General features: G+C 45.8%; 1 non-coding gene and 1 pseudogene across 1 annotated transcript; one reads left to right on the forward strand and one right to left on the reverse strand.

Moving 5' to 3' along the window:
* The first annotated feature begins 10,239 nt into the window (after positions 1-10,239).
* LOC120362472 (U1 spliceosomal RNA) lies at positions 10,240-10,403 on the forward strand. Its single transcript, XR_005578373.1, has one exon. It is a non-coding gene; the product is annotated as a U1 spliceosomal RNA (small nuclear RNA).
* A 7,554-nt stretch (positions 10,404-17,957) lies between these two features.
* On the reverse strand, positions 17,958-18,080 carry LOC120362366 (U4 spliceosomal RNA; annotated as a pseudogene).
* Between the last annotated feature and the right edge of the window lie 3,347 nt (positions 18,081-21,427).

A 21,427-nucleotide genomic window follows, 5' to 3' on the forward strand; every position in this document is an offset into this window, starting at 1 on the left:
CACTGAGTCTGAAATGGGCTGGGCACCCAGAGACAGGCCATTCTCAGAATGGAGTTGCTGACTATGTTTCCTATTCCTCTCTACCTAGTATTCTTGGAAGACGGTGAATGAAAATGCTCTCGTAGAGAAGGGAAGCATGATTCATGGTTGGGGCTTGTGAGTCAGAAAGACCACACCATCACTTCTGCCTCTGCTGCCTGTGTGACTTCAGAAATGGGGGATATCAAAACCAGTCTCATAGGATTAGATGGTTTAGTGTCCATCAAATGCCTGACACAGGACTTGGCACATGCACATTGCTTGTGAGATGTCTTCTCTTCTTCTGCTTCTCATTCTGCACAAAGATGCAGCCCTTACCTTTTAAATGAATGAAACATCTCATTAACAAATCGATTCAAGGTAACATTGATACTAATATTGATCCTTTTTTGTGTGTCTTTCTGGAATCCTGTTACACCTGCGATTTAGGCACTTAAAAAATTATTATATTTTAAGTCCAGGGGTACATGTGCAGAATGCACAGGTTTGTTACGTAGGTATACGCATGCCATGGTGGTTTGCTGCACCCATCACCTCATCATCTACATTAGGTATTTCTTTTAATACTATCCCTCCTCTAGCCCCCCTAAACCCCTGCTATCCCTCCCCAATCCCTCCACCCCCTGCTATTCCTCTCCTAGCCCCCCAACCCCTGACAAGCCCTAGTATATGATGTTCCTTTTCCTGTGTCCATGTGTTCTCACATTCAACACCCACTTATGAGTGAGAACATGGGGTGTCTGGTTTTCTGTTCTTGTGTCAGTTTGCTGAGAATGCTGGTTTCCAGTTTCATCCATGTCCCTGCAAAGGACGTGAACTCATCCTTTTTTATGGCTGCATAGTATTCCACGGTGTGTATGTGCCACATTTTCTTTATCCAGTCTATCATTGATGGGCATTTGGGTTGGTTCCAAGTCTTTGCTATTGTGAACAGTGCCACAATAAATATATGTGTGTATTTGTCTTATTTATGCACTTTCAGCCTGAAAAAATACATATCCCTTTAACATTCTGGATGGACTTGAGAACTGTCCTTCCCTAAACTAAAGCTGGAGTATTTTGAGATTGGAGAATTAAGGTAAGGGACTTTATCCTCCTGATCCTTGTGAAACCAAAAATAGCTTTTGGAGTTGAAGGCTCTTACAGCACAACTTGGATCGTGGTTCTTGACCTCTCAGCATGTCTTCTTGGACTGTTCCAAAGTGCTTGGGAAGCTGGTTCTCCATAACCTCACCCCAATCTGGTTCTCAGAGTCTAGTCTACCTATTCATTATGCCTCGGAAGCTCTCCCTCTGTCCCTAGCAGAGGGAGGAGCCCACCATCTCTTAGTGAATACTTCACTTATAGCAGAAGATGCTGGATGCTCCAACTGTCTTGCTAAAACATGTGGAGACAGCCTTGCAGGGAGGAGGAAAGGGTAGGATGAAGGTTACATAATCAGATCGAATCACCTTTGGGGCATCCAGAACAAGAACCCTTCCTCCTTTCCCAGCCCAATCTCCTTCTTCCTTTCACCTTCTTGAATTCCACGGTCTTTCTACATGAAGGCTGAGAGTGCAGTGGGTAGAGGGTTAGAGGGTACGACCAAGGGCTTCAGGCAGACTTGGGTTTTCTTGGTTCAAGTCACTCAGCCTCTCAAAGCCTTAGTCTTCTCATTTGTAAAGTAGCGTAGGTATTAGTGCCTACCTCATGAAGATGTGTGTGTTAATGAGGTAGTGGAGAAAAACAGCTTAGCAAGCTGCCTTGCACGGAGGAAGAAACGCTCCAAAATGGAAGAGTTTTTTTCAAAGTATTCATCAATTTTGCCATTTAGGGTTCCTTGCGTGTACCAGGCTATTTTGAAGGCTTTCATTTGCTGTCCCCGCTGCCTTTCACCTACCACCACGTCAGCCTGGGAAGAGGCTGGGAACCACCTTCCTAGTTGTGCCCAGCCCCTCACCCAAAGCAGAGTTGATTACTCCCTCCACTGGACTGCAGCAGGCGAGTGAAGACGTGGCTCCATTATACCATGGCTGCTGCACTGGGTTGAAATTACCTTTACCCCTGCCCCTACCTGTTTCCGTTATTGCTGGTGAAATTCCTTAGAGCAAGGACTGTCTTGCACATCCCAAGATCTGGCATCGTGCGTGGCCCAGGGCAAAAGAACAAACAAATGAGTAATTGAAAAGGAGAGGGAAAACATGATAGAGACATAACCAAAAGAAGAAAGTTTTTAAAGCTTCAGAGGAAAGAATGAGGTCAGTTGCAATTTTTTTTTTTGAAGTAAGATGTTGGAAAGAATAAATGACATGATGAACAGGAAACTAACATGATTCCTACCACGAGTTTGAAAGCTGTGCAAGTGTGGAAAGGTGGGTGAGAAGACGCGGACTGGTGAGAAGACAGAGAAGTCAGAACTGAGAGGGTAGCAGAGAATTGTGCTCGCGTTGCACTGTGTCTGTCATCTTTTGTATCGTGCCTGAAATTTCCCAAAGTGCATTTGCATTTCAAATCTGCTGTGATAGCATTCCTACGGCATGCAGAGGTGAAGAGCATGAGGCCTTGCCCTTCAGTCAAGGTGGGGAGACTGGCACACATAGGATACTCCATACTCCCAGGGGTGTGTAAGGATGGCAGAGGGGACTTTCTCTATGCAGGGAGGCTTCCCGGAGTGGTGCTGCCTCTTGTGGCTCTTGAAAGATGCTTGTGAATAAAGCATACTGGGAGCCGAGCTGCTATTTAGCGATCAAAATCTTTTCCATCTTTTAGAGGTCAGCATCTTTGTGCATTTGCATTACCCATTCATTTTCGTTCCATTGTTGAATTTCTCATTTCTGCTACTGCGATGCGTGCAGCTGACAGACCTTCCTTGGGAGCCCAGCGTACCTCTTTTTCACCCTCAAGGACAGTCATTGAATTATGTCTTAGGAGCCCTTGCTCCTGATGCAGGTGACTGGCTTAGCGGGCAGGAGAGCGTGCAGGGGCAGCAGCCTTTTCAGCTGATCCCCGTGCCCTGTTGCACCTGCAGGGCTGGAGAAAGCGATTCCTATATTGGAGAAAAGGGCTGATGGGGCTTCAGCCACGTGGGCAGAGAGTCTGAAAGCCAGAGGCTTGAAAGGTCTGTCTCGGGGTGGGGTGATAAAGAGACATTTCCCTAAAATACAGCTGCTGGGAGCAGGAAGACACCAAGGGCAAGTGTTGGGATTCCGAGGCCCACAGTCCTGAGACAGGGCTGTTTTATGACAGAAGAAAGGCTCAGGCATTTGCGTCTGTGTGTAGTTCTGCTCCCTAAAGGCACTTCTCTGGGAGCCTGCCTGCCTGCGCCTACCTAGAAATCAGCTTGGCTGGGACGCACACCAATAGGAGAGCATCCTCACGTTTCCCAACCGTGAGTCGGGACTGTTGCCTGCCATGCAGCAAAGGCGCCGTGAACACGGAGCCGGCCCATGTGACTCTGGGCAGGTCTTTTATGCTTTTCAAACTTCTTTCTGAAAAACAAACAAACAAACAAAAATACTTTCTTGTCAGCACAGTGGCTCACACCTATAATCTCAGCTCTTTGAGAGACTGAAGTGGGGAGATCATTTGAGACCAGGGGTTCAGGACCAGCCTGGCCAGCATGGTGAAACCCCATTTCTACTAAAAATACAGAAATTATCTGGGCATGGTGGCATGTACCTGTAATCCCAGGGATGACTTGGGAGGTTGAGGCACAAGAGGTCACTTGAAACCGGGAGGCAGAGTTACAGTTAGCCAAGATCACGCCACTGCACTTCAGCCTGGGTGACAGAGTGAGACTCTATCTTAAGACACACAAACATTTTTTTTTCTTTTTCTTTTTAAAGACAAGGTCTTGGCTATGTTGCCCAGCCTGGCCTCCAATTCCTGGGCTTAAGCGATCCTCCCACCTCAGCCTCCTCAGTAGCTGGTACTACAGGCACACACCATACACCCAGGCAGACTTTGGTTTTCTCAGCCGCATCATGGACCAGAAGCCACTTGGTCTGGTTCTGAGGATGCCGGAACGTTGCGCGAGAAAATGGGCAATGAAAGGGAGCCTGCTCGTTTCTACTTCCAGCTCTGACCTGTCTAGCTCCTGACCCTCTCAGTTCATTCTCGCTCAACTCTGGCCCCCTCCCTGGATGTGCAGACCAGATGGGCTTCTTCCCTTTCGACCTTCACCTTGCTCTTTTAGATTCCTCTCCTGGCCTTGCATCCCCCTGCTGTCGTCTGCTGGCTCCCTGCCTGTTGTGGCCACAGTGACCACGCTGGCCCCCTGACCTTTGGTGAGATGGAATCGCAGCCTCCTGCTTCCCCATTAGGGGATACAAGCCAGCACTAGTCTTTAGCCACGAGGTATATGTGTAAAGATTGTTTCCTGCCCTTGATGTCCACAGGATTTAAAGAACCCCTGGCCCACTTGGAACTCTGCTTTTGAAACAGAGACATCTTCTCAAAACACCTCTGGCAGTGGCCCATTTCTCTATTACTGTTTCTTGTGGTTTTGTATTGAGGTTTTTGGTGCATTGCAATTGCCCTGGAGTTTATTTTTAGTAGTAAAGACAAGAGTTCAATTAATGTCAAAACATGAGGGCAATTGCAGAGGAAGGATTAGTAAGTCTAGGGGAAAATGTGCTTAATTTTATTTCTTCTGATAACATCTTTCACTGATCGCATACCATCACACCCACAGACGTGGAGCTTCCTCCGTGATGCCTACAATGGGCAAGGCCCAGGCGGGGAACCGTGGCTGCGCCAGCCCCTGAAAACGAAAGCATTTCTGAGTCTCTTTCAGTCCAGCTCACCTAGCAGCTGGCCACATGGGTGACCACCCACTGCAGCTGTCACTATGGGTGATGATTATCACTGTGGTTCGAGGAGAGGCCAGGCTTTGGAATGGTCAATTCTGATCATCTCCGCGAGGGGATTTATTCTGTCTCCAGAAGCAGAAGCAGCATGCCGATTTCCTGAACACCAGCTCTCCTCCCGTGGATTGCAGGGGCTGGGTCTTGTTCTCTGTCAGCTTCCAGCTTTTGGCATTTTGACAGCACAGAGGACATGCTTGGAGAACGTTTTCTTGGGTTGACTGAATTCAGGACACTGACTTGGGGCTGGATTGGCAAAGTGATAAAGAAGGTACTCCCCCTTGAGAAGCTCCTCAGTGTGCCTTTAGAAACAAAGCCAGCTCTGTCATCTGCCTAGAACTTTACCATTTATAAAGTGATTTCTCATCCTTTCTCCTTTCTTTTATTGCACTAATATCGAAGGAGAATCTGCAGTGTGCAGCTGTGCAGGGTGCCCGAAATAAAGGAACAAAGCCACTGTGCTTTCTCTGAAGGAAATCCCAGGGAGCGAAGCCAGCTTCATGGATCCCAGAATTTCACAGATGCAGGGACTTGAGGCTGGGAGCAATTGCATTGCTTGAGATCCTCCGTGTTTGTGGATGGTGGCTCTCAAGTCAGAATCCCTTAAACCTGCCCCTTGTCCACCTGTTCTCCCAGCACGTCCACCGTACTCTCGCGCTGCTCCTCACCCATTCTCCATTCGACTCTCCTTCTCCACCGTTGTTCTCTGCCCACTCCTGGCCCCCTCTTTCAGCTTTGTTTCTTCGGAAGATGCGGATCTTTCTCTCTACAGTGCCTTTTGTAGGAAGGGATCTGATGATAGGGAGCAGTGTTTGGGGATCTCACCTGGGGACACGGTTTGTTCAGCTTTCCCTGGGTGCAGAGCCTTGGGTCTCACTGAACCTACCTCCCTGACACCCTGTGTGGTGACTGGCAGGAGGTAGCCACTCCCCTCTCTCCTCTCCACCCTTGTCCACTTTCCTGCTATGAGTCAGCTGCTGAGATAGGCTCTGAGGAGCCAACAGAGTGGATAAGAAAGATCTCTGTCCTTCTTTAAAGTTTTTAAAATATACTGATATATTAGTCAGGGTTTTCCAGAGAAACAGGACCAATAGAAGATGAAGATAGATGCATATTTTTGTCTATATCGGTATCTACCTTGATGTTTATGTCTATATGTAGGAGATTTATTTATGATAAGATATTGACTTATGTAATTATGGAGCTGAGAGGTCCTGTGATTTGCCACCTGCATGCTGGAGACTAGGACAGCTGCTCTTGTCGCAGGAAGGGCAGAGGTCTGGAGAACCCGTAGCGTAGATTCCAGTCTGGGTCTGAAGGCCTGAGAACCAGGAATGTCAAGGGCAGGAGAAGATTGATGTCCCAGCACAAGCGATCAGGCAGAGATGAAATTCAACCTTCCTGTACCTTTAGGTTCTATTCAGGCCCTCAGTGGGCTGAATGAGGCCCACTCCGCATGGAAAGGACGATCTGCTTTACTCCCTCAGGCTCCTGGTTCAAATGATAGTCTCATCTGGACACACTCAGAAATGCTGTTTAGCCAGCTCTCTGGGCACCCTGTGGCCCTGTTAAGTTGACACATAAAATTAACCATCGCCCTGCAGAGACACAGTCTATCCAAACACCTGTATTTACTGGGTAGCGTGCAGCTCCGCCCACCAGGCTGGTTCGATTGCCTTGGCCCAAAGCTGCCCTTTGAGTGTTGAGACCAGCTGACCCCTTTGATCCTTCACAGCCTCATCTTTAAAACAAGGACCCAGAATCAAGTGACTGTAAGTATCACTCTTGTCCTGTTCTGTCTGTGTCCTGGCTTTGAGGGTTTGTCTAAGCTGAACCCAACTGATTGTTGTCATTCTTTGTCTCTTCCTTGCTCAGACATCAGTTAGGGAGTTAATAAACACTCCTGGGTTCACAGCATCCAGCTCCTGGCACTAGAGACAGCTCTTGACTCCTGGTTTTCCTCTTTGCAAGCTATTCGACCTCTTTCCTTTTAAGATACACTCACCACATTATAGGAATGTATCCGTTTCTTTGTTCATTTCCTTGTTGTGCGTCATATCCCTTCATCAGTTTTCCTCCTGAAATATGCTAAGTGTTGAGAATGATGATAGATACTATTAAGCACCGCTAATAAAGTACTGTCCTTACAGTAGTAATAGTGTTTGTGGTGATAGTCGTGTTAGTACTGGTAGCAATCATGATGACTATGAAGAGACTCCTTGTAATCTACCAGTAATCAAGGTAAAAATAGTAATAGCTCAGGTGTCTTATTCATGATGTTCCAAGCACTTTACATTATATTATCTCATTTACTCTTCACAACCTGTGAGGAAATGGAGATGATTATGTAATATACAAGTTTGCAAATGAAGGAACCTTCCCACGGAATGTGTATGAAGCACATACTGGTGCTCTGGGCTTTTGCATAATTTCAAAAAAATTTTTTTTAAACTTAAGGCTAATGTTTAGAAGCTTTTACTAATGAGAGGGCCATTTGCTAAATTGGTATAAGTGCTACGCATTTGGGCATCTGCATCCCCACATGCCTCTTATCACCGTTTCCGGAAAGCAGACACCTCCTCTTCCCTCCCTCAAGGACCTCTGAGCTTGCACTCCGATTCCTCTCCCGCCCTCACCCTTCCCCTTTCTGTTCCTCTTGGGATCCAGGTTTATTTGAGGAGCTAGGAAAAGCTCCTGATCCTGCAGGGTTTCTTCTTGATTTGTAATGAAGTAAATAACAGAAACCACCCACCCCCCTCCCGCCCCAGCATCCCGGTCTCTTTCTCTCCCTCCTTCCCAGGTAGAGTCTGGGTTTCAGAAACCCTGCGCTGCATGAACCCTCGGCCTGAGTTGCTGTGAGTAATAATGGCTCTGCTGGTAATTTGTGTCCTTCTGTTTGGAACTGCTTCCGTTTTAGTTTTTCACCCTCCCAGAGCTGGTTGCAATGGGAGCATACTCATTGTAGGATAGGGGGCATCCTGAATCCTGTGGATTTTTTTTTTTTTCCTCCAAAAATAAAACCTTGAAATTAGGACCGTGGCCTGTCCATGCACTGCATGACAACACTGAGCCTCAAGGACACATCTGAGCATCTTTTTGCTTTTGCAGAGCATGGGAACCCTGGCTTCAAGCTCACACGGAATCAGCTCAGGACCTTAAACAATGTTGGGTTAAAGAAAAGTTTCATAAGGACAGAATCAAGAAAAGAAAAGAGAAACCAATCTAAGTGCCATCCTTCCTGAGTTGTGTCTTATCTGAGTCTTCAGCCCCACCCCCTGCTGCTGTGGGAGGAGATGGGACAGTGACTGGCCACGGGGACGGGGTTGAGGGTGTGAGGGTTAGTGGTGGTAGGGAGGTCGCACTTCTGCGAAGCTGGAAAGGAGACCTGAGCCTGGCTCTCTGCTTTGCTGCTTGCCAGCCCTGTGGCTGGGAAGAAGGCTCTTGGCCCTAGTGAGTCTCGGTTCCCTCCGCAGAGTGGGCTGTTCTGAGAACTGGCTGACTCCTTGTAATCTACCAGTAATCATGGTAAAAATAGTAATAGCTCAGGTGTCTTATTCATGATGTTCCAAGCACTTTACATTATATTATGACGTTGCTGTCTGTCACCCTTCCAGGACCCTGGGGATTTTAGCTCTACCCCTGGGCGCTGAACTGAAACATTCATTACTCATTTGCTTCTGGTCTTTGGATCCGATTTTCCTCAAGTGCAGTTGAAAGCAGGGAGCTGGATGGCCACCACAGTCCATCGCAGCTTCGACATTACACATTTATGCCAATTCAGTTTCCAGGCTGATGACAGTGTTCAGAGTTTAATGGGAGCTGTGTAAGACAGTCACCGCGGGGAGCAAAAATGGAAGATTTTCCAGGTGTCACGATTTTTTACCTGTAGCCCTTCTGCTTCCATATGCTTGTGCACATCCTCCAGACACTTTTAAAGAATAATCTCTATTTTCAGAAGAGTTTTAGATTTACAGAGAATTGTGAAAATGGCCCAAAAAAGTCCCATATACCTGGTCCCAGTTTCCCCTTTGCTAACACTTTGCATTAGTGTGGCACATTTGCCACAATTCATGGACCAATACGGATACATATTATTTATAGACGTTCAAACATTATTTTAGTTCTTACCGAATGTCCTTCTTTTATTTCAGGATCCCATCTGGGACCCCACATCACCTTAAGTGATCATGTCTCCTTAGACCCTCATGCGCTGTGTCGCTTTCTCAGACTCTCATGGTTTTTGATGACCTTGATAGTTCTGCGTTTTGTTGACCAGTTTTGACTGGTCAGATATTTTGTAGAACGCACCTCTGTCAGGGTTGTCTGATTCTTCTTCTTATCGCTAGATTGGGACTATGGAGGAAGACCACCAGAGGTGAAGTTCTGCTTTTATCAAATGAAGGGTAGGCACCATCAGCATGACCTGTCCCTGATGGTGACTCTGACTACCTGGCTGCAGCAATGCTTGTCAGGTTTGTCCACCTTAACAATACTTGTGTTTCTTTGTTCTTTCTTAACTCCCTTTTGATATTAGACTCTTTAGAAGAAAGTCACTGTGCGTAGCCTTCCCCTAAGGAGAGGGGATTCCGGCTCTTCCTTCTCCATGGCTAGAGGATCTATGTGAACTCTTCAGGCTTTTTCTGCCTGGGAGGTTTAATGCCTCTCTCCTATTTATTTATTTATGTATCAGTACGGACTTGCAGGTCTTTATTTTATAAGTTTTAATTTCTTTGGGTTATGATCCAGTATGACTTTATTTTGTTGCTCATGATTTTTCTTCCTTGGCTATTAGGAACATGTCAGTTACTTCCTGTGTCCATTTGACATACTTCTTCATTATGGGTGTTTCCCTCCCTCCCTTCCCCTTCCTTCTATATCTCTTCTTTCTTTCTTCCTCTTTCTCTTTCTTTCTTTCTCTTTCTCCCTCCGTCCCTCCCTCACTTCCCCTTCCCTCTATCTCTCTTCTTTCTTCCTTTTTCTTTTCCTCCCTCCCTTCCTCCCTTCCTTCTTTCCTTTCTTCCTTCCTTCCCTCCCTCCCTCCCTCCCTCCCTTCCTCCCTCCCTCCCTCCTTCCTTCCTTCCTTCCTTCTCTCTCTTTATCTTTTTGGTACATCCATACTTTCTCACACTTTAAGATGCTTAGGGCTCATCTTGTATATTTCCAGCCCCTGTTATAGAATCAGTCATTTCTCCAAGGAGCCCCAGTCATTTTATTGAAGAAAAGATCCAAGATCTGGGTGCTAGATGTGCTTGGGGTATTGTTTCCTCCAGATCTTCTCAACTGATAGAGCAGTGAAATATAAGTGTGTAGGGGGGATGGGGAGGATCAAAAGCATTTGTTTTAAATAAATATATAAATACTGACCTGGCAGGGGAGAATCTGTGATCACGAAGGTGGTTTCCTCAGAGCGAGGCTTATCCATTGCACTCTGGATGTGCTGACCCCTGCAGTTTCCCCAAGTGTGGGAAACTCGACTGCATAATTTGTAGCAGTGAAGGACTGTGTTCACACTTTCCCCTGTAAAAAATGAAAAAAAAATAGGCCGAGCACAGTGGCTCAGATCTGTAATCCAGCACTTTGGGAGAGGCCATCCTGGCTAACATGGTTAAACACTGTCTCTACTAAAAAATACAAAAATTAGCTGGGCATGGTGGTACATGCCTGTGGTCCCAGCTACTTGGTAGGCTGAGGCAGGAGAATTGCTTGAACTAGGGAAGTGGAGGTTGCAGTGAGCCGAGATCGCACCATTGCACTCCAGCCTGGCTGGTGCCTGGCGACAGAGCGAGACTCTACCTCAAAAACAAATAAATAAAAAATAAATATCTGTATATACGAACCTGTGTGCATGCATGTATGTGTAAGTATTTCTACAGGTATCCATCTTACCTATTTTTTTTTTTTTTTTTTTTGAGATGGAGTTTCGCTCTTGTTACCCAGGCTGGAGTACAATGGCGCGATCTCGGCTCACCGCAACCTCCGCCTCCCGGGTTCAGGCAATTCTCCTGCCTCAGCCTCCTGAGTAGCTGGGATTACAGGCACGAGCCACCATGCCCAGCTAATTTTTTTTTTGTATTTTTAGTAGAGATGGGGTTTCACCATGTTGACCAGGATGGTCTTGATCTCTCGACCTCGTGATCCACCCGCCTTGGCCTCCCAAAGTGCTGGGATTACAGGCTTGAGCCACCGTGCCCGGCCATCTTACCTATGTTAAGCTAAATATGAGTTCATACTGCTGTTTCCAACTCTCATTCATTACCACGTTCCACCCACTATTTTTTTTTTTTTTTTTTGAGACAGAGTCTCACTCTGTTGCCCAGGCTGGAGTTCAGTGGCATGATCTCAGCTCACTGCAATCTCCATCTCCCAGGTTCAAGTGATTCTCCTGCCTCAGCCTCCCAGGTCGCTGGGATTATAGGTGCATACCACCATGACCAGCTAATTTTTGTATTTTTAGTAGAAGTGAGGTTTCATCATGTTGGCCAGGCTAGTCTCAACCTCCTGACCTCAGGTGACCCACTCACTTCGGTCTCCCAAAGTGCTGGGATTATAGGCATGAGCCTCTTGCTGCCAGCCTCCATCCACTTTTAACAGACCTTTTTTTTTGGTCCACATTGATTGGCAAAAGAAGGTAATGAATGGAGATGTTGGAAAGTTCACATGCGGCAAAAGCAGCGGGCTGAGAACATTGGACTTTTCCCTATGGTCAATGAGGCCTCATTCAACAAAATCAAGGCGAGTCAGATGCCTGTAGAAAGAGACTTGGAAATGTGTACTGCCCAGATGTTTGCAAACCAGAACACCGTGTTATGCTCACAGGTCTTTGAACATGTCCCTCCCTGGGCTTCCTGTGACCTTGCTGGTTTCTGGACTGTCCTGTCCTGCTCCTGTCCTCTTACTGACAGCCTTTCCTGGTGCCGATCTCCTCCCATGCCTCTCCCACCCCATACAACCTCTTCCTCTGCACACTGCTCCTAGAACTCCTGGGCTAGTCCTGTCAGGGATGTCCCTGCCTTCCTGGGACCCGAGGCACACAGAATGGGGATGAAAGACATATCACATAGAATCTCCCGCCTGGCGTCTTTTTCAGCCAGGTATTGCAAACTCAGTTGTCTACAGAGGCCAGGCAGGCAATAAAAATCAGTGATGTGGGCCTCTTGGGCAGTCAGGAGGGCTTGAAGCAGAACTGGAAGCACCAGATGTGATCGGGAGCTAGGAGACCTCATGGAACGTACGGGCCTGGCCCCAGGCTCAGGCCAGCACCTGCCTTGAGTGCTCAGGCACCTCACTGGTTGCCCAGGGTTTGTGCATGGCAAGTTAGCTGTTGAGAAATATTTTGACTCTCATTCTTGTGTATGCCCAGGATCAAGGGGGCAATGGCCAGTCTGTGCCTGCTGATCATGGCCCTGAAATTCTGCAGGCCCAGAGTGGCCAGACCTGATTGTTCAAAGGAAAACTGACAGGTGCGGAGGGCGGAGGGCCTTGCCCCTTCCCATTTGCCTTCTGTGTCTGACAGTGTCACTGTAGCTGTACTTTCCTGGCAGCAGCACTTTGTCCCAATAGCAGTAGTTGATTTTAGTGCATAGGGTTTTGTTGTTTATTCCCATACCTGGAACCAGCTGCATTGTGCTACTGCCAGAGATGCCAGCCCAGCCTGGAGCTCTGCATGCTCTTCCAGGCTTCTTAATTCTGATGATTCCACCCCCAGATCCCATCCCCAAAGGGGTGGACTTGCTTTTTTTTTTTTCTCTTTTTTTGAGATAGTCTTGCACTGTTGCCCAGGCCGGGGTGCAGTGGTGCAATCTCAGCTCACTGCAACCTCCGCCTCCCAGGTTCAAGCGATTCTCCTGCCTCAGCCTCCTGAGTAGATGGGATTACAGGTGCCCATCACCACACCCAGCTAATTTTTTGTATTTTTAGTAGAGACAGGTTTCACTATGTTGGCCAGGCTGGTCTCAAACTCCTGACCTTTTGATGTGCCCGCCTTGGCTTCCCAAAGTGCTGGCCAGGGGTGTACTTGCTTTATGCAGCTGCTGCTTCTCCCAGACCACATTGTCCTGTTTGCACCTTTTCCATTTTCACTACGTGGTTTGTTTTTTATCTGAAATTCTCCCTGTTAAAACGTCTGGTATGTTTCTTCTTCTCTTGCGAGGCATATTTCTGTATTTCCTACCCTTGCCTCCTTTGCCCAGTTCAGCTTGAAGCAGGTTTCCAAGCTCCTCACCTGGCAGCACAGGGCATTGCTGCGGACCCCCCCCCCCCCGCCACTGCCCACCTGCAGGTCTGTGCCAGGAAGCCCTGCCTGCTGTCTGCACCTCATTTTGTTGCTTGCCCACAGCCATGACTGCTCCTGAGGGGCTCGCCAGCTGCCCCATTTCCCAGCCTGCTGTGCGTAAAGGTGATGCTTTGGGTTTTCCACAGAGAACAGTGGTTCCCAGAGTGGGCAGGGCTCCCTGGTGTCTGCAAGGGTGTGTGACCGTGCCGGGTGGAAACAACCTTGTCAAAATAAACCAGGGCAGTGCTGAGGGGGGAAGTGAGGCTAGCTGGGGGGAAATGTGGGCTGAATGCTTCTTGGGGGGTTTCCTCTGCACTGGTGCCCGGCTGCTCAAGGGCCCCAGAAGGCTGAGGCTAACACCCTTCCTGTGACGCTTTCAGACTCGCCATTGGCCCCCAGCAGATCAGGACTCTGTTTCCCCCTCACCTCGAGCCACTCACAGTGTGAAAGGTTTGTGAACAAAAGTGATTCTCTGTCCATGATTTTCCCCTTCATTCCTGTCTTCGTCCATCTGGGCTGCTGTAACAAAATACCAAAACTGGGTGGTTTACAAACAACGAAAATTTATTTCTCAACTTCTCAAAACCAGAAAGTCCAAGATCAATGTGCTGACAGATTTGGTGTCTGGTGAGGACCGGCTTCCCGGTTCAGCGTCTTCTTACTGTGTCCTTACATGGAGGACGGGGCGAGAGAGCTTTCTGGGGTCTCTTTTATCAGGGCACTAATCCCATTCATGAGGATTCCACACTCATGATCTGATTGCCTCCCAAAGCCCCACCTCCAAATACCATTTCCTTGAGTGTTAGGATTTCAACTACGCGTTTTGGGGAGACACTAACATTCAGACCATGGCAGCTCCCTGGCACAATCCTGCTAGACCAAACTCACGTTCCTGACCAGGCACTGGTCAGAACAGTCCTTCTGTCCCTCTGATGACAGATCTTTATGTTTCTGAGGGTGAAACCTGAGTGATTAATTCACTTGGGAGGCTGAGGTAGGAGAATTGTTCGACCTGGGACCCGGGAGGTGGAGGTTGCAGTGAACTGAGATCACACCACTGTACTCTAGCCTGGGCTACAGAGCAAGACTCCATCTCAAAAAAAGAAAAAAAAAAAAAAAAAAAAAAAAGACAAACAAAGACTGAGTGTGAGTCCAGCTGAAAAGAGACAAAGGGACATGCCAAATGTATATGCAACACATGACTGCGGGCGGCATTCTGCATCAGAAAAAAGTGTTATTGATGAAATTTGAATACCATCTCTAGATAAGGCAACAAAGCAATAGTATACTAAATTGCTAGATTAGGCAATAGTATTGCACTAAAGTTAATTTCCTGACACAACTAAATAATTGTATTGTATATAAGATGTCAGAATTGAGAAGTTGCAAGGCTAAATGGAACTTCTCTGTGTTTTTTACACTCTTGCTTTGTACAGGTGAAATTAATTTAAGATTAAAAACTAAATACAAACCATGAGATAGATTTATACATACCAGTATGGAATGGTGTCCACCATCAATTGGAAAAGATAAGTTGTAGTACTGTTTATCTAGAATTGGCCCATTTTTGTAGACGCAAGATGGAGCCATATCGTGCATATGCATATTTATCTATACATGGGAGAAATTCTGAGAAGGGTATGTACTTCCTGTTGACAGACATTTCTGGGAAATGTGATTGGAAGGTGTGAGACACCTTTTACTTTCTGATGTCTTTGAAAACGAAGAGCATGTTTTAATATAATGGGAAAACAGTGAGTATGTGGGTTGCATGCACTGTTTAGCGTTGACGTCTTCCCATTCAGCTCATTCTCTGTACTATTTCCCTGCAAGGGCAGTGCTGTGCAGTGTCTTGCCCAGTGGGCACCTTCCTTGTTTTGACTTCACAAACCACTGTCCTACTTCTGATGTTTAACAGAGTCTGTTAGTTGCAGACACAAAGGTGGCCTGCATTTTGTACTGGTTGACAGTAATGCCAGCTGACTCATCTTACCTTTGTCTGAGGAGGCTGGAAATTGTTCACCCTCAGAAACTTTAGGGAGAAATTTACTACTAAGATTGTATCATTTTGGTCTCCCCAGATGAGTGACAAATTAGAAATTTCCCAGGTGACAGTCATTGCATTTACCCCTTTAAAGAGCAATGATTCTCTAAGTGGCGCTTGAGTTACCTAAACTCGATTAATTAGCGAATGGTCATCTGTTACTCCCAGGAGTTATTAATGATCACTAGGCTTTTGTAGTTAATGCGAAGTTGTGTTTAGGTGGATTTAGTTTTGTGCAAGATTGTATTCAGAGCAGATGCTCCTTAATTTAAAAAGGGAGAGGTGAGAACAAGTGTCTTCTCTTGTGTGCCCCGACTTGTTACAAATATTGACTAATGTCACTCTCTCTGCCATGTAATTTTCTTCCAGTTTATCAGTGAGGAAACTGATGCAAAAAAGTATGCTTCCACAGGCTGAGTTAGCTCCGGAAAGAACTGTCCCCTTCTCTCACCTGTTCCCTACTTCTTTTGCAGCTAATTCTCTGAAGTGGTTTCTGCCACTGTCTCCAGCTTTCTGGGCTGTTCCATCACCTTTTTTTCCCTCCTAAGTGTTGGTTTCATTGTTGTCTTTTGGGTTCCTCTGCTTTTCTCTGACATAAGGTCTCTACGGATACATCTCTCAGTAATTATTACAATGGTGGTGATAGCAATAAAAAATAGAATGTATGGGTGTCTTTATCAGTCCCTGACCATGCTGGGTACAATCCTGGGCATTTTCAGGCCTGATGTCATTGTTCTGCCCACTCAGTCGATGAGGTTGTAGGGGCTCCCTGCGGGTCGGGATCTGAAAACCACAGCCAGATCCATCTAGGACCAGAAGTTATGGTCAGGCTTACATGCTCTTTTGATATCAGTGTTCACGTAGATGTTTAAGTTCCTGTAATAGGTTTTTCCAAGCCATTGAACACTACCAAATTATGTTCCTCACACAATTATAACTACCTATTCCCAGGCAGTATTAATATATGGTTGAACTAACATTAATACACATCACTATTTTATCAAGTGACATAATCAAGCTAATTATGAATTACCCAAATATTAATTTGCACAGCTTAAAAGCAGATAAAGTATTACAAATCTGCTTATATCATTAGCAGAAACACTTTTGGGGGCCAAGGGTAAGGAAAAGAGGGGAAAATACTGTCTTTCAACAAAAGTAATCATCTTCCAGTAAGTATAATAAAAGAAATACAAGCTTTTCAGAATTTCCACAGCTAAAAAGTGTTTTAGCTACAGTTAAAAAAGCATCCCATAACAAAATACCTCTTGTTTAAAATATTTGCCAAAAAAAGGCCTATTCTACAAGTCCTGCATAAGACACAAGTATCTTTTTTTTTTTTTTTAACTTTGAGATGGAGTCTCACTCTGTCACCAGGCTGGAGTGCAATGGCACCATCTTGGCTCACTGCAACCTCCGACTCCTGGGTTCAAGTGATTCTCCTGACTCACCCTCCCAAGTAGCTGGGACTATAGGCATGCACCACCATGTCCAGCTAATTTTTGTGTTTTTACTAGAGATGGGGTTTCACCATGTTGGCCAGGATGGTCTTGGTCTCTTGACCTTGTGGTCTGCCCACCTCGGCCTCCCAAAGTGCTGGGATTACAGGCTTGAGCCACCTTGACTGGCCGAGATGCAGTGACTTTACAAAAGATGTGTTTACCAGCTCTCTTTTGTTCTTTTTCTCAAGCCCTCCCTGTTAAATTGCCCCCAAAGGGGAAACATTAATTGATCTCTAAAGCTTTTCTTTTTTTTTTTGTCTAAAGACATTTAAGACATATAGACGGTATTAAATGAACCTTTAACTCAAGCTCTGTGATTCTTTTCGAAATAGATATTATTTTTCTTTATCATAGGTCATCAGAAATTTTGAGGAACACTGAAGATCTGTTGACACTTGGTAAACCCAGTAAAAGCAGTGGTTGTACCAGTGCTGATCTGTCTTTCCGTGAATGTGAACAGTGGGAACCCGAGCTAAGCAGGTAAATAATCACACAGCACAGTCACCGTCTTCAGCGTTTGAGATGACTCCAGGGTAAACCACACTGTGTGGAAGAGGCAATGCTAATTCTGTTGGAATTAAAAATATGCAAGTGTGGTATTAGATATTTTGGCATGCCATCATGTGAAATGTCTCATTGATAAGATTCTGACATAGGAACTACACTTGAGTAAGAATCATAGCTCAGTACAGCATGATTTCAGGGAAGTCAACTGATAAGATAAAAGTGTTTCTGGGATGGAACAGCAAGAATCTTTTGCGAAGTGTTGGAATAGATTGGCAGAAACCTAAAATCAGAAGTCGCAATTCTGCCGAGCTACTGCTTTTCCGTTCTCTGGTGGAAGCTTCATTGGACATATTGTGCATCAAGCCTCTATGTGACCGATTTATGCCTCCTAAACCATGTCTTAGATTCCCACTTCCATGGCAGTAGCTTTAGGCAACCCAGTTTTACTGAATGCAGCAATAGTTTCAGTGACCATTGGAGTCCAATTTTAGGATGATACTTCTCCACACGGTTGAAACTCCCTGGTGCTTTTATCTTATAAACTGTAAAATATCTTCATATTTCATCCCATTTTTCAGTTAATGCCAGGGTGACAGAAACTGGAGCTCTCCCAAGACATGTGACACAGTAACGCAGCAGCCAACTTCTTCACCAAATTAAAGTTTTACAAGATTTAACCTGTCATCAAGACCTGGGATTATGGTGGTGAGTCATTATCAAAAGCCAAGTTCAGTCCCTGGTTTGCCTTCTTTTCTACACAAGAACAAGAATTTTGATGGCTCTGGTCTCCAGAACTGTCTGTGGCTTTCTAACAGCAATAATCGCACCTCAGATAAACCTCATTGGCTACGATACTGCCACTGTGCAAAACTCATGGCTTTCTTTAACAGCAAATGGCCTCTGATTTTTAGGAAGGCCTGTGGCTGCCCTTCAGCAGACTTAGGAGAGGTCTTGGCTGTTATTTGTTGTTTTACAAGGTGTCGCCATTGAGCATCTTCTCTGGATCAGGCTCTGTGCCCGGCTTGAGGGGTACAGGGAAGTTTCACACGACCCATCCCCTTGAACCACACGTACTTGATCTCACTCCCATAGCAGAAAACAAGTTAAAGTCTTCCAAGGGTTGGTGCATTTGCCTGCCATGTTTATTGCTGCTGTGATCACTGTAGCATGGTCCAGAGAAGGCAGTCAGTCAACAGTGAATAGGCTGAGATTTTGTAATTTTGATTCAGAAGTCCTAGTCTCTATGACAAAATCTAATCAAAGGGTGGGGCTATGTTTTCTTCTTGCCTTGACTTCTTTGACTCTATTTGTAAATTTCCTAACCCAGGCCTCCGGCTCATTCTCTCTGAAGATTCAGGGACCTCTAATATGTAGATGATAACAATCTCTAGAGTATATGTGCCTTGATGCTAGGGCAATCAAATTGATTTCCTCAGCATATACAAGTCATGTTTTAGAGGCATGGCGGGTACTTAGTCAATGTCCTCAATCAGATTTGCTTCTGTTTAGCAAGAGAAACTTTTGGGGGAAGTGTTATGGACTGAATTGTTTTCCTCCTCCCAGATGTATATGTTGAAAACCCCAACCCCCATGTATTCAGTATTAAGAGGTGGACCTTTGGGAGATAATGAAGATTAAATGAGATCATGAGGGTGGGGCCCTCATGATTGGATTAGTGCCCTCAAAAGAAGAGACCCCAGAGAGCTTGCTGTCTCTCTTCTCTCTCTGCTATGTGAGGAGACAGTGAAAAGGCAACCATCCACAATGCAAGGAGAGGGCCTTCATCAGAACGGATCATACTGGCGCCTTGATCTTGCAGTCTTCAGAATTGTAAGGAAATTAATTTTCTATTATTTCAGCCACCCAGTCTGGGGTAGTGTATTATGGCCTTCCAAACTGAGTAATACAAGGAAACGAGGGCCATCTTAGCTTCACAGAGAGAAGATGTGGAGAGAAGTTAGGTGGTCGGGGCTGGACTTTCATGGTGGTGACATTCAATTAGTGAAAGGCTGAGAGGAGGTCAGACATACTCTTTGTGGTCCCAAAGATCAGAACCAAAATGGAGAGGGAGAAACAGCAAGCAAACAGAAAACAACCTAATGAAAGGAAAAGGAACCCGAGAGAATGCTCTGTCTCTGACAGTGGTTGGGATCTCATCACTGGAGATGTCCGCACAGGGACCGTATCGCTACTGAGAGCGGGTGAGGCTGAAAGGGTCCAAGCATTGCACTGTGACATGACCTCCTGTAGGTCCCTGTAGAGCTCGGGACTTATGAGCTCACAGTGAATTATCAGAAACAGAAACAATTCCCTCTTAATTGTGGAGCGCATTAAAATTTCCAAAGCATTTTTATACGTTATCGCCTATGATTTAATGTCAAAACATTAGAGTTGATGTTCAATACACATTTGCCGAACGAGGGAACGCATGAAGGAGCTATTACAGTACCTTGGCTGGCAGAAGAGGAAACCGTGGCAGAGTGATTTCTAGACTTGCTAGGAAAAGCCAAACCAGGCTGGGACCCGGGTCTCTAACGTACTCTTCACTCTGCTCAGCTTTTCCAAGGTAGAAATGATAACATTTTCTCTGAGGCTAATGTTTTTCTGTTTGTTTTGCATTTTAGTAAATTCATCAATATCAGTATCCACCTTAATGCTCACAAATGCCCTTTGAACCAGCTTTTATTACTCCTACTTTGCAAATGAGAAAATGGAGGCTTCGAGAGTTGAGTGAGTTTAGCAAGGTCTTCAACTCCCCTCGGGCAGAGCATTAAGGTTGCAGGCAGTTGAGCACCCTCTTCAAATGCACGTGAGCCAGCGTTGGCCCTGTTGGGAGTGCCAGGAGTTCCTGCAGAGTTGATGGAGACCCCATTTCGAGTCACATGAATGATTAGTCTAGGGAAACAGTAGTCCAACAGTCAACTCCTTCTTTCTTGCACTCTTGCCTGATCCTCAGCAATTTCTCAGCCACGTCTGCTAGAGTCCTGTTTTGTTCCTTGTAAACAAATCCTTCTAGGAGTTCCGAGTCCTGGCTGTATACCATAGTCATCTAGGGGCTTGCAAAATCTGCTAGTATCCACCTCACTCCCACCGTACGTCATAGATTAAGATGTAATTGATCTAGAGAGGGATCTGGGCTTTGGTATTTAAAAAAATCTCTTTAGATGGTTGAGAATCACCAAATTTTTGTTGGTTTGGGTTAGGTTTGTGCATTCAGGTTTGGGTTATTGGAATGAGGCATGAAGGGCCCTGCTAGCTGTGTGCTGATTGCTTTTGGTTTTGTAGAAATGATTTCATTTCTCATTCCCTGAAACTGTCCTAATTGGAGGTCGTGGTCTAGTGGGATGGCATGTGGATTTATACTGCGACTCTTGTTTTTACTAGCTCTTTGACCTAAGAAAGGCCACCTCCCACTTATCTGTGCCTCTATTTCCATCTCGTCTGCAACATGGAGGTAATAATATTAGTTTCCTTATGAGCCTGTTGTGAGCATTAACACTTGGGACTATACGTGGTGAACAGTTAGGGTTCCGTAAGTAAGACTTGCTTAATGGTTGGTGTGATCGTTGCAATAACTGCATGTGTGTGTGTACAAATGTATATAGGAGGCTGGGTGTGGTGGCTTAGGCCTGTATTCCCAGCACTTTGGGAGGTCGTGGAAGGAAGGTCACTTGAGGTTGGGAGGTGAGACTAGCCTGACCAACATGGAGAAACCCCACCTCTACTAAAAAAAAAAAAATGCAAAATTAGCTTGGTGTGGTGGCACATACCCGTCATCCCAGGTACTTGGGAGGGTGAGGCAGGAGAATCACTTGAACCTGGGAGGCGGAGGTTGCAGTGAGCCGAGATTGTGCACTGCACTCCAGCCTGGGCAACAAGAGCAAAACTCCATCTCAAATAAATAAATAAATAAACAAGCTGTGTATGAGATATTGTCCGTGTTTTTTTTTTTTTTTCCTTCTAGCAGAGTTAGCCAGTTCCTCCTGTGTATAAGCATATCATCACTTTGTATTTCTATTACGGAATTGTAATGTGTTTTTGTGTGCCTAACCAAATATATTCATTCCACAAATGTTTATTGAACACTTGCTGAATGCTGAGGAATGGGCGAGGGAGATGCACCCTCTGCCTCTTGGGCTGTTTGCACTTTGAAGCGGACAGATGATAAACAGAGGAAGTGGATCCCAGGCGGGGGCAGGCTGGGATGCTCCAGAGATGA

The sequence above is a fragment of the Saimiri boliviensis genome, chromosome 15 (assembly GCF_048565385.1).
Source record: "Saimiri boliviensis isolate mSaiBol1 chromosome 15, mSaiBol1.pri, whole genome shotgun sequence".
NCBI classification, from domain to species: domain Eukaryota; kingdom Metazoa; phylum Chordata; class Mammalia; order Primates; family Cebidae; genus Saimiri; species Saimiri boliviensis.